This window comes from Phascolarctos cinereus, unplaced genomic scaffold (assembly GCF_003287225.1).
Source record: "Phascolarctos cinereus isolate Bilbo 61053 unplaced genomic scaffold, phaCin_HiC Scaffold_726;HRSCAF=1367, whole genome shotgun sequence".
In the NCBI taxonomy this organism is placed as follows: Eukaryota; Metazoa; Chordata; class Mammalia; order Diprotodontia; family Phascolarctidae; genus Phascolarctos; species Phascolarctos cinereus.
The window spans coordinates 3,241,624-3,254,507 of NW_027556098.1; the positions used below are offsets into that span (position 1 = coordinate 3,241,624).

Sequence of the window (12,884 nt, forward strand, 5' to 3'; positions counted from 1 at the left end):
CTCTCCCCACCCCTAGCCTCAAAAAACTTTTACTGTGTTCTTATGTTTTTATATCATGATCATTTCTCTTTAATTCTACATGCTTTGTTCCCTGTCCCTGGACCCATTGAGCTTTTTTTTTTGTAAAAAAGAAAAGGACTTAAGCAAAGCTGATAGACACAGCCACCATGGCTGACATTATATATGTATACATACGTGTGTGTGTGTGTGTGTGTGTGTGTGTGTGTGTGTATTTATACAGTGTTCCATCTTTCTACTGAGAGGAGCAAAGTGTATGTCCTTACTAGTTCCTCAAGATCGAGATGATTCATTGTGGTTTTCTGAGATCAATTCTTTTTTAATGTTGTTATCCTTTGCATTGTTGTTTTCAGTCCGTAGTCTCTTGGGTCTGCTTTCTTTACTTTGTATCACTTTATATAGTTCCTCCCATGTTTCCCTGAAGTCTTTATATTTCTATTCTCTTACGATGCAAGAATATTCCATTAAATCTGTATACTAACATTTGTTCAGATATTCCCTTATTATTATTATTACTGTTTTTTTTGGCGAGGCAGTTGGGGTTAAGTGACTTCCATATTTTGCTTCTATTGCCTCATAGAAGCTCTCACTTATTTCAAGACCCAGCTGAAGCATAACCTTCTACACAAAGCCCAATTTGCCAGCTGCTTCTTCACTGACACCTTGTCCTTAAACATCTTACATTTATTAAGCATTTGTTCTATATATACGGTGCCTTCAGCAATACAATGTTAACTCTGTAAAAGCAGGAATTATTGCATCTTTGTATTTGTGTACACGGTGCCCATCACAGTACCTGGTACATAGCAGCTGCCAACTCAGAATATGGAAGAGATGTCACTAAACTGTTGATGGCCCTTTACCCAGCAATCCCACTCTCCCCCACCCCCAGGTCATTTACAGTGTTGTGGTAATTGTGTAAATAGTTCTCTGTCTTTTCTTCACTTCGCAGTTCTCTGCATTTTAGACTGATCTTACCAGATTTCTCTGAAACCATCCCTTTCGTCATGTCTTATGCACATATGCATTTCTATTACATCCATCTACCATAATTTTATTCAGCCTTTCTATAATTGATGGGCACCCATTTTGTTTCTTGCTCTTTGCTGAAACAGAGTGTTTCTAGAAGTGAATTGGTGTATATAGGTCCTTTTCCTCTTTCTTTGATCTTTTTTAGATTATATGCCTAGTAGTGGTATTACTGGATCAAAAGGTATACATAGTGTAGTGACTTTTGGCTATAGTTCCAGATTACCTTCCCAAATGGTTTAAACAATCTTCAACTCTACCAACGGTGCCTTCGCATGCCTCTTTCCCTACACAGCCCTTCAACAGTTGTTATTTTCCCTTTGTAGCATCTTTACCAATCTGATGAGTGTCAAGTGGAATTTCAGGTATTTTACTTTGCACTTCTTTTATTATTAATGATTCAGAGCATTTTTTCCATCTAGTCATTGATGGCTTGCTTTTTTATTTTGAGAATGAATGATTAACTAAAACATTTAAGTACTTACTTTGTACAAGGCACTGTGCCAGACGTTGGGTATGCAATTAGAAAAGTGAGACAAAACTCCCTTCTCTCAAGAATGGGAGAGACATGGGCCAGCTAGGTGGTGCAGTAGATAGAGCACTGGCCCTCAAGAGGACCTGAGTTCAAATCCGTCCTCAGACACAACACTTAATAGCTGTGTGACCCTGGGCAAGTCACTTAACCCCAACTTACCCCCCCCAAAGTAAGAATGGGAGAGACAGCACATATGGATGATTTCAGCTGTAAGTCATATGGAAAAGTCCTACGGCCCTTAGATTTTAGCAGCAAGGCAGATGTTAATCCCTCTTTAATAATCATTTCTCCAATAAAATTGTATCAGTTTCTGATGTTGAGAATTACTTGTTCATATCTTTTCACCATTTATCTATTGAGGCATGGCTCTTATTCTTATATATTTGAATCAATACCTTACGCATCTTAGATATCATATCTTGATCAGAGAAGCTTGACACATTTTCTCCCAGGCAAATGTTTCCCTTTTAATTCTAATTGCAGTGGCTCTCAATTTTATATAATCAGAATTATCCATGTGATCTTCAGTGTGAACAAGAACTTCCCTTATCCATAGTTGTGAAAGATATCTCCTTTCATTATCCTCCAGTTTGTTTGTTATTCCCTTTTACATTTAGGTCTTTTTTCTTCATTTGAAGTTTATTATGGTATATGGTGCAAGATGTTGATCTAAGCTTCATTGGTTCCAGATTGTTTTCCAAATTTTTTAGCAATTTCGTTAAATAATGAGTCCCCACCCAAGCAGTTGGTGGTGTTGGATTAGCTGAACTCTGCTACTGTATTCTGGTATTTCTGGATCATGCATACCTGATATAGTCCATTTATTAACTCTTCCATCTTTTAAGCAGACCAAATAATTTTGATGGTTACACCAAGCATTGCTTGATAAGTGGTACTGCCTCCCCTTCATTCCCATGTGCTTTTCACTGTTTCCCTTAAGATTCTTGACCTTTTGTTCTTCCAGATGAATTTTGTTGTTATTTTGTCTAGTTTTAAAAAGTAAGCCTCTGGTACTTTGATTGTTTTGGTACTTAATTTATGCATTTTATTTAGGTAGTTTTGTTATTTTTATTATATTAGCTGAACCCAACCATGAATAACAGATTCTTTTCCAATTATATGGCTTCCTTTATTTCTTTAAAGGCTATTTAGTTTTGCACAAATTGGAATTCTTGTGTGTCTTAGTAAGTGGACTTCTAGATATTTTATTCATTTTGTAATAATTTTGAATGGAATTTCTTTTTCTGTCTGCTGAGTTTTGTTGGTAAGTTTGGAAAGGCTGGTTATTTTTGTGAGTATATTTTGTAAACTGCTGCTTTATTGAAGATATAATTTTCATCATATTTTTAGTTGAAACTCTAGGGTTCTCAAGTAGACTATCAAATCTGCAAAAATTGATAATTTTGTTTCTTCTTTATTATATCTTTTCTCCTCAATTTCTTTTTCGTATGTTGCTGCTGTAGCTAAGGCCCCTAGTAGAATGCTGAGCCTGGAGTCAGGAAGACCTGAGTTCAAATTCAGCCTCAGACACTTAGTAGCTGTGTGACCCTGGGCAAGTCACTTAACCCTGTTTGCCTCAATTTCCTCATCTGTAAATTGAGCTGGAGAAGGATATGGCAAACCACTCCAGTATCTTTGCCAAGAAAATCCCACATGGGGTCACGAAGAATCAGACACAACTGAAACAACTAAATAAGAAATAATAATTGCTATAGCTAGTATTTCTAGAATTATATAATAAGTTGCTAACATTTATATAGGATTGTAAAGTTTGTTGAGCGCTTTATATAAAATAAAATTTTATTTGATAGTAATGATACCAAATCATAGTGGTTACAGTGTAGCCAAGCTGAACAGGTCTAATTCCTCTAGATTTTGATAGTTCTTCAAGGACTAGTTATCATTATTATTAGCAGAGATAATTGATAGTTAACTATTAAATTCTCTGTACAATAAGGGGTGCTTGTTTAAAATAGGGAGATAACTTAGGTCAGTGTTGTTCTCAATGCTCCTTTAGTTCCAGTTACAGTAACTAGGCAGCTAGGTGGTGCAGTGGATAGAGTGCCGGGCCTGGAATCAGGAAGACCTGAGTTCAAATTCAGCCTCAGACACTTAGTAACTGTGTGATCCTGGGCAAGTCACTTAACCCTGTTTGCTTCAGTTTCCTCATTTGTAAATGAGTTGAAGAAGAACATGGCAAACCACCCCATTATCTTTGCCACAAAGACCCCAAATAGGTCAGGAAGAGTCAGATATGGCTGAAGAATAATGAGGTGGTGTAGTAGATAGAGCGATGCCCTTCAAGTTAGGAGGACCACAGTTCAAATCCTTCCTCAGACACTTACTAGCTATGTGACCCTGGGCAAATCATTTAACCTGTATGCCTCAGTTTCCTCATCTGTAAAATGGGGATAATAACAGCATCTTCCTCCCAGGGTTATTGTGATGAGCTTTTGAAAAGTACTTAGCAAATCTTAAAGCTCTCATCTACATAAAAATAGTAATTGGACCGCAGGAGCTGATAAAGTCACCAAATGAGAGAGTGAGTGTATGGGGATATTAGAAGAGGGCCTAGGACAGAGCCTTTGGGATGTAATTGTGGGTAATGACAAGATCAAAAGTAGGTGTAGCTGAGGTAGACGGGAAGAATAGGTCATAGGAGTTGAGTCGGTTGAAGAAGTGAGAGGTTAAAGTATTTTGTATTTATATGTTGAAGCATAAAGGCCAGTGTTGGGGTGGGGAGAGGGATTGTGATTCAGGCACTTAACTCATTGAGAAAGGAGAACAGTGACATGCTAGTAAATATTTAACAGCTGCCTCTCTGGCCAAAACAAAACAAAAATAGCATATGTAGGACATACTTTTAAATTTAATCTTCAGTATTAACATTTTCTCCATCACTTTTTAAAGTCTAGACAGTCAGCAAAGCAATAAATCAGACCCTGATTTGTAGCGCATTTTTGATATCCACAGACAGCTAGGTCGCACAGTGAATGGAAAGCCAGGCCTGGAGTCTGGAAGACTAAGTTCAGTTTTAGTCTCAGATACTAGCTGTGTGACCTTGGGCAAGTCACTTAACATCTCTTTTCCTCCATTTCCTCATTTATAAAATGAGGATAATAATAGTGCCTACCTACCAGGGTTGTTGTGAGGATCAAATGAAATGATATTTGTAAAGTGATTAGCACAGTGCAGGGACACATGGTAGGTGCTATATTTGATGATGATGATGATGATGATGATGATGTAGCTACGTGGTGCAGTGGATAGAGTGCTGGGCCTGGAGTCAGGAAGATTCTTCTTCCTGAGTTCAAATCTGGTCTCAAGATACTTACTAGCCATGTGACCCTAGGCAAGTCACTTAACCCTGCTTACCTCGGTTTCCTTATCTCTAAAATGAGCTAGAGAAGAAAATGGCAAACCACTTCAGTATCTTTGCCAAGAAAACCCCAAATAGGATCACAGAAAGTCACAAAGACTGAGGAACAGCAACAGCAACAGCAGAAACAACAACAACAACAACAACATAATAATAACAATAATAATAGGAGCTGACTCTAGCATACCACTGTGTGATAATATCCTGGAGGCTGGGAGATAGCATTAACAGCCACTGAGATCAGGATTGGGTGAAAAATTTGGATAGAGTAAGCCTTAGCTGTTAATCAGCCCAGTGAATAGAGCACCGGGCCTGGAGTCAAGAAGACCTGAGTTCAAATCCAGCCTCAGACACTTACTAGCTATGTGACCGTAGGCAGGTCACTTAACCCTATTTGCCTTAGTTTCCTCATCTGCAAAATGAGCAGAAGAAGGAAATGGCAAATTATTCCAGACTCTTTGCCAAGAAAACCCCAAATGGGACCATGAAGAGTAGTTGGACATGATTGAAAAACAACTGAACAGCAAAAACACCTCAAAGGAGGAGTGACATTGATGAGTGATGGCTACAGTAGGGGGAGAGCCTGAAGGTGGCAAAAGGGAATGTTCTTATATATATCTTGGGACCAGTGAGTGTAAGAGAAGACAAAACCAACGCTGAAAAAACCAGCCAGGGATGCAGCATCCACCTGGGGAAGCCAGGTCTCTGTGAGTGCCAGAGGATGGACAGAGCCTGAGAAGAAGAGGTCTAAGATGAAGGGAATTTGTCAGTGATGGAGCAGGAGTTCCAGAGGGACCCAGTGGAAGAAATGAGCAGTTTGTAGGCTTGAGATAGGTGGGAATGAAAGGCTGGGCGGTAGGAGGTGGAGAGGACGATGTTCAGTATTGAGACTGGGAGAGTAAGAAGGGGTGGGAGTTTGCTAACCATTGGGGAAGTAAGTCCAGCATGAGGTGTAAGGGACAAGGGAAGAGACTGGAAGAATTGTGAGTACTTTTGAATAAAAGGGTAGATTTATTTTGAGTCCAGCGTTGAATTCCTGGTGTTTTAATTGCTCAAGAATCTTCCATGTCCTTTTCATGTTTCTTCTTAATCACACAGTAATTCAAATGAGAAAGTATGAATTGAATGGCAGTACTGTATTCAAAAGGAAGATATCTGAAGAATTATGCATTCCTCAGTTTTTTTTTTTATAATCTGCTTTCATCAGAAATTCTTGTGGTTTTCCTTCTTTTCCTTAACCTGTGGTTATGACTGGAATACACTCCCTGTAGCACTGTATTATTTTGGACCTTCAGTATTTACATTTAACTCTTGTTATTACCTGTATGGTTAAAAACATCGTAAATGCATCTGGGAAATATAAAAGCACCACTTCACTTAATTCTGTAATTTTAACCAATTCTCAGCAGTGATTATATTCAGTTTTAAGGTAAAGAAAAGCCCTGAAGACTACAATTGAAGAATTCACTTACTCGTCTAGAAGAATTGACAAAGCCCTGATTCTATTAAATCCATTTCTTTTGGGATTTACCTTTCCATTCTGAAAGGTACCAGAAACACTTAAAGTCAGACTTGGCCTTTATTTCATCTTGATGTCTGACTTAATACCACCTGAAAGGATGCCTTGTGGGAGGTGGACCTGCAGTAATTTTTTGGGTTCTGTAAGAAGCTCTGTGAGTTTGGGTTTTGTGATGGCTCAGCCATGTGCTTGGTATGGCAGATGACACATCGGAGGTGTTCTAAAATGTTGAAAATCTTCATCATAGTAAAAGACAAGTCAGTCATACATTTTTCATCCCCCAAAATCTTTTCTTGTGTGCATCAAACTAGCACAAACATATTTGACATCCAAAAAATTCTCTTCTGATAAAGCTTAACTCTAAGCTTCAGAGGATCTGAGATGTTGATCTTTTGCGTTCTTGAATATTTGGTTTAAAATGAGTGATCTTTTTGTGGTTTTTTTTTTTATTATTTCCTCTGCCTGTCTGGAATATTTTATACTAAAAGTATTATTCTTGCCTCAAAATTTTAGTTCCCTTTAAGTGGAAAAGAAAAAGGTTTTGACCTTAGTTTAAAAATGATACATGTTTCGTGTACTCTGTAACTGAGTGGTGTAAAAGTCTTAAAAATTTAATAAAAATTCTACAGGCACATTGAAAGAAATAGAAATAATAAGCTGATTGTTCTTGATAAGCTAATTACACTGATGTGGTGTTTGGACTCTCCTATTAACTGACATAACCAATCCTCATTCTTGTGGGATCACTGAGAAAGTCTTTTAAGCTGAAATGTTATTAGTTTTTAATTCAATCTGTGTTGATTGCACAGTGCAGTAAGAGGTAATATGCACAATACAAGGGAAATAGGAGACATTGGCTCTTGCCCTTGAGTTGGAAATAATACTTAAAGTGACTAGGGAATAATAATAAAAATAGCTCATATTAATAGCTAACATTTGTATGAGAACTTTAAGGCATATAAAGTGCTTTATGCACATTATCCCTCTTGGTCCTTGTAAGTTGGGGGATGGTACAGGTATAATTTGTATAATTTCAGTTGTTTTCAATTGTGTCCGATTCATCATGACCCCATTTAGGGTTTGCTTGGCAAAAGATACTGGAGTGGTAAAATTATCCCCATTTTAATTTTATAGATGAGGAAACTGGGTCTAAGAGAGGTTAAATGACTTGCTTGTGGTTATACAGCTAGTAAGTGTGACAGGTGGGATGTCTCTCCTGATTCCAATTCAGCCTTAAAAATTCATTTTTTTCTTTTGTTTTGGACCTGTCATTTCACCAGTACTTGTAAATTTCCCTACCAGTGTAGATCAGCTCTTGCCCTGAAACATGTAATCTTTTTTAAAAAAAATTTTTATTCATTTATTTTTTAACATTCTTTTCTTTTAAAATTTTGAGTTCCAAATTTTCTCCCTCTCTTCTCCCCCACAAGAAGGCAGGCAATAAGATATCAATTATACATGTGAAATCTTGCAAAACTTATTTCCATATTTGCCATATTTTTTTAAATACAAGAGAGTAAAGTGAGAAAATTATACATCAGTTTTCACTCAGAGTTAATCAGTTCTCTCTCTGGAGGTGTATAGCATTTTTTTCAATTATAAGTCTTTGAGAATTATCTTAGATCATTGTACTGAGCAGAGTAACCAAGTCTTTCACGGTTGATCATGATTCTAATATTGCTGTTTCTATGCACCGTGATCTTCTGCTTCTTCTCACTTTACTCTCCATCAGTTCGTAGAGGTCTTGTGTGTTTTTCTGAAACCACTCTCCTCCTCATTTCTTAGAGCACAGTAGTACTTCTTCACAATCATGCCACAATTTGTTCAGCCATTCCCCAATTGATGGGCATCCTCTCAATTTCCAATTCTTTGCCACCACAAAAAGAGCTGCTATAAAATTCTTTGTACATAAAGGTCCTTTTCCTTTGATCTCTTTGGGATACAGACCTAGTAGTGGTATTGCTGGGTCAAAGGGTATGTATAGTATGTACAATTTTATACCTCTTCAGCCTTAGTTCCAAATTGTTCTCCAGAGTGGTTGGACCAGTTCACTACTCTACCAGCAGTTCATTAGTTTACCTATTTTTCCCTCATCCCCTCCACACTGGGCTTGGATCCAATTAGCATTTTTCTTTGAGGCTTTCTTTGTAGCTATTTTCACATTGTTGTCTTCTTCTGAGTTTTTGGCTTGATCTTCCCTACCACCGTGGTACCTTTTTATGATCACTTTTTTTTTCTTCTCATTTTTCCAGTCTGTTTCTCAGCTTTGAACTTGGAAGTTAAAGTTGGGCTCTGCTCATCTGTGAGTGTGGAGGCACTGTCCCAAGCTTCAGCTATTTTTGTGCTGTCATTGTCTGGGCTGGTTCTGGGGGTCTGCCAGTTTTGGGTGCTTCCAAGACGGTGTGATAACTGCTCTCCCAGTCTGGGCTCTGGTCTTTACCAAGGAAGTGTCTCTGATCCTCTTGCAGCTGCATGTGCTAGTGTTCCTCTTTGCTTTGGTACGTGACCAGGGCCCCTGCTCCCTTGCGACTGACTACCAGGGCTGCTGTCTGCTCTGGAACTGTGACCCAGAGCTGCTTATGGGCAATAGAGTTGCCAGTGAGTGCCAGCTGTATCCAGTGCCAGCAGAGGGTCCTCTGTAATCTCCATCTGACCAGTTATCCTCTTCCTTTACAGTGTCTGGGCTGAGAGCTCTTGAAGCTGCTGCTGCTGTGGTTGATGATGTCATGTTTGGTCTCTAGACAGCCCTCTACCCCCATGTTACAGACTTCTCCTGCCTGCCCCTTAGGTTTTTTTTTTAGGCTGGAAAAATATCTCACTCTGACTTTGTTGGCTCTGCTGCTCCAAAATGTGTTTTGAGGCATTGTTTTAAAGTTGTTTGGAGAGAAATGTTAGGAGGGTTCAGCTGGGTGGCTGCCCCTAATAATTCATCATCTTGGCTGAAACATGTTGCCTGTAGGGGCAGCTAGGTGGCACAGTGGATAGAGCACTGGCCCTGAAGTCAGGAGGACCTGAGTTCAAATCCAGACTCAGACCAAACACTTGACACTTACTAGCTGTGTGACCCTGGGCAAGTCACTTAACCCTGATTGCCTCATCAAAAAGCAAAAAAAAAAAAAAGTAATAATTTTGGGGGGCATTGTAATGTACTGTATAGGGAATTGCCCCAATTGCCTAAAAAAACCAAAAACCAAAAACACATGTTGCCTGTAGCACTGAGAGATTAAGCAACTTACTGAGGGTTACATAGCTTGTAAGCATCTAAGGTGGAATTTGAACCCAGGTCTTCCTGACTCTTAGTCTCATTCCCTTGGTTGGTTGGTGGTTGTCCTTACATCACCATGCTAGGGTGAAGTTACGGTGTGTCCAACTGTGGCTGATGCCAATACAAGCTCGGAATCACAGGTCAGGCACAGAGAGTCCATGTGACCATTTGGACATCTCATGTTTCTTTTGAGCTACTTCAATTCTGCTTAGCTCATAGAGCACAGGCACACCATGCTGGAGGTCCTTTGCCATTGTCTCCCATGTCATGCAGTCAATTTCAAAGTTCTTCAGAGAGACCTTGAGAGTGTCCTTGTATCGCTTCTTCTGACCACCATGAGTGTTTGCCACAAACACTCAAGGCAAGGCCAGGCCAATTCCCTATACAGTACATTACAATGACATGGTAAAAACAGGAACTATAAAGCACTCATTCCATAAATCTGGGCTGTATTCTCCCACACATGCAATGTTTACGGTAAGACTGGGTAGGCACAGAGTACAAAGGTGCGCATATAGGGACCACATGTGGCCAAGTCAACTCACCACTCCTGGTACTGCAAGGCCTGAAAGTTTTCTTTCTTCATTGAGCCCTCTGCTGCCAGACTGGAATTGTTCTTTATTGGACATGGCATGTTTGCTGAATGAAATCCCTGGGCTTAGTCCTCACTGGGTGTCCCTATTTTAAAAGACTGGATGAATTTGTCAACCATATTTAAAAGAAAGCTAGCATATTAATGTTTGGTAAAAAAAATTTAAAAAGTTGAAGCTGTTACCTCCAAAATAAAATATTAAATCCTCTAATGTTCATAATTGAGCCCACTCCTACCTTTCCAGTCTTCTTACCCCTTACTCTCCAACACGTATTCTTTGATTCAGTAACACTCACTGGCCTCCTGGCAGTTCCATGAGCAAGACATTCCCTCAGCTTTGGGCATTTCTTCTAGTGGTGCCCCATACCTGGAGTGCTTTCCCTCCTCACCTCTACCTACTGGCTTTCCTGGCTTCCCTGGCTTCCTTCAAGCCCCAGCTAAAATCCCACCTTTTCCCACAAGCCTTTCCTGATAGATCTTCCCACCATTATTTCCACTTTATCCCATATAGAGCTTGTTTGTACATAGCTGTTTCCCTGTTGTCTCTCCCATGCGCCCCTTGAGAATAGGGACTGTCTTTTGCCTTTCTTTTAATTTTAGCACTTAGCATGGTGCCTGGAATATAGTACGGACTTAATAAATGTTTATTGACTGGCTGTTTGATACTTCTGGATCAAGCTGTGAAATTTCTCTATCTAGAGGCAGCTAGGTGGCACAGTGGATAGAGTGCTGTGTCTGGAGTTAGGAAGACCTGATTTAAAATTTGGCCTCAGATACTTACTAGCCATATGACCCTGAGCAAATCATTTAATCACTGTCTGCCTCAGTTTCCTCATCTGTAAAATGGGGATAATAATAACACCTATCTCCCAGGGCTATTGTGGGGATCAAATAAAATTTGTACAATCAAATTTGTAAAGGCACGTAGTGGGTGCTTAATAAATGCTTATTTCGTTTCCCTCTTTCTTTGCATCAGATCTGCTTTCCCATCTGCTAATAGGGATGTTCCTGTTCAGATGTTCACGTCCTGTAGTGATAGAAACATGATGTTTAAAATTTCTCTAAGCATTCATTCTCATTCCAACTAGCCTTTTCAGTTTTTTTGATTACATTGTCAACATATTATATATTAAAATGCTTCAATGAGAGCTAACCCTTCCCTCTCTCTTGAACGGATTCTGCCTTTTACCTTTATCTGTTGTCTGCCTTTCATCATGATTTCTAAATTGGTACCCTAGAACTCAGGTTCTTAACTTGGTTTTCGTGCGCTTTAAAATACATATATTTTTACAAAATTACAATATAATTGGCTTCTTTCATAATCCTTGTACAGTATTTTAATTTATGCATTTAAAAATGTTAATGTGAGAAAGAATCTATAGGCTTCTCCAGACTGCCAAAGGGGTACACGACACAAAAAAGGTTAGGAACCTGTCTTAAACCAGGAGAACATTGTACATAGTAACAACAATGTTGTAATGATGATCAGCTGTGAAACACTTAGCTTCTCAGATCAAGACAGTGATCTAAGACAGTTCCAAAGGACTCATGGTGAAAATGCTGTTCATTTTTGGAAAAGGAATGAGTGAGTGTGCTGAGAGGAGGAGGAGGAGAAGATAAGCATGTTTTGGACATGTTAACTTTGATATGCCAATAGGATACTGCATCTGAATGAAACAATAGGTATTTGGTGATAGAGAACTGGCATTCAAACAAAGAGACTGATAACTCTGAATGCAGATTGCATATTTTTTTCAATTTACTTTATTTAACTTCTTTTTTTTTTGCAACGTGTTTTGAAATATATTGTACATGACTTCACATATAAAATGGATATCATACTGCTTGTCTTCTCAAGGGGTTTTTGGGAAAGAGATTGAGGGGAGGGAGAGAATTTGGAACTCTTAAAAAAAGTTAAAAATTAACAAACAATAAGGAAAATGAATCTTAAAAAAGAACACCTTTCATAGCATTCAGTTTTTTCTGAAGATTTAAATCAGTTTTATTTGATAGTTTCACCTATGATAAATGCTTACAAAAGTTGTTTTGAGGATCAAATGAGATAATATATGAAAAGTGCTTTGTAAACCTTTAAGTACTATATAAATACTAATTATTATTATTGTTGTTATTACTATTATTATTATTAATATTTTTTGTTTGTCCAAACTTGGGATTTTATCTGGGTAGGGAGTTCAATGGTGAGGAAGAGTCCTCTTACCAGTGCAAATTAGCAACTGGTCTGCAGCTTATTCTCTTGGAGAGCTGCTGGGGGCACTAACTTGCTAAGGGTCACATAGCCAGTATGTGTTAGAGGTAGGGGCAGAATCTAGGTCTTCTGATTCTAAAGCTGGCTCCCTTTCCCCTCCATCTCATTGCTTCTCTTGAACCTTACTTTTAGGATAAATATCATCAACATTTGTCAGTCAGTCAACAAGCATTTGTTAAGTGGCTATCATGTCTTGTGCCCGTATCCCCTAGTAGACCTCCTCCCTCTTAGATAGATAAATACAGTCCAGATCAACATATTATCTGAAAATATACTTC

At 38.7% G+C, this 12,884-nt stretch overlaps 1 protein-coding gene across 3 annotated transcripts in view; it reads left to right on the forward strand.

Moving 5' to 3' along the window:
* CTPS2 (CTP synthase 2) overlaps nt 1-12,884 on the forward strand; it is a 132,435-nt gene that overhangs the window by 91,252 nt on the left and 28,299 nt on the right. The window lies entirely within an intron of this gene.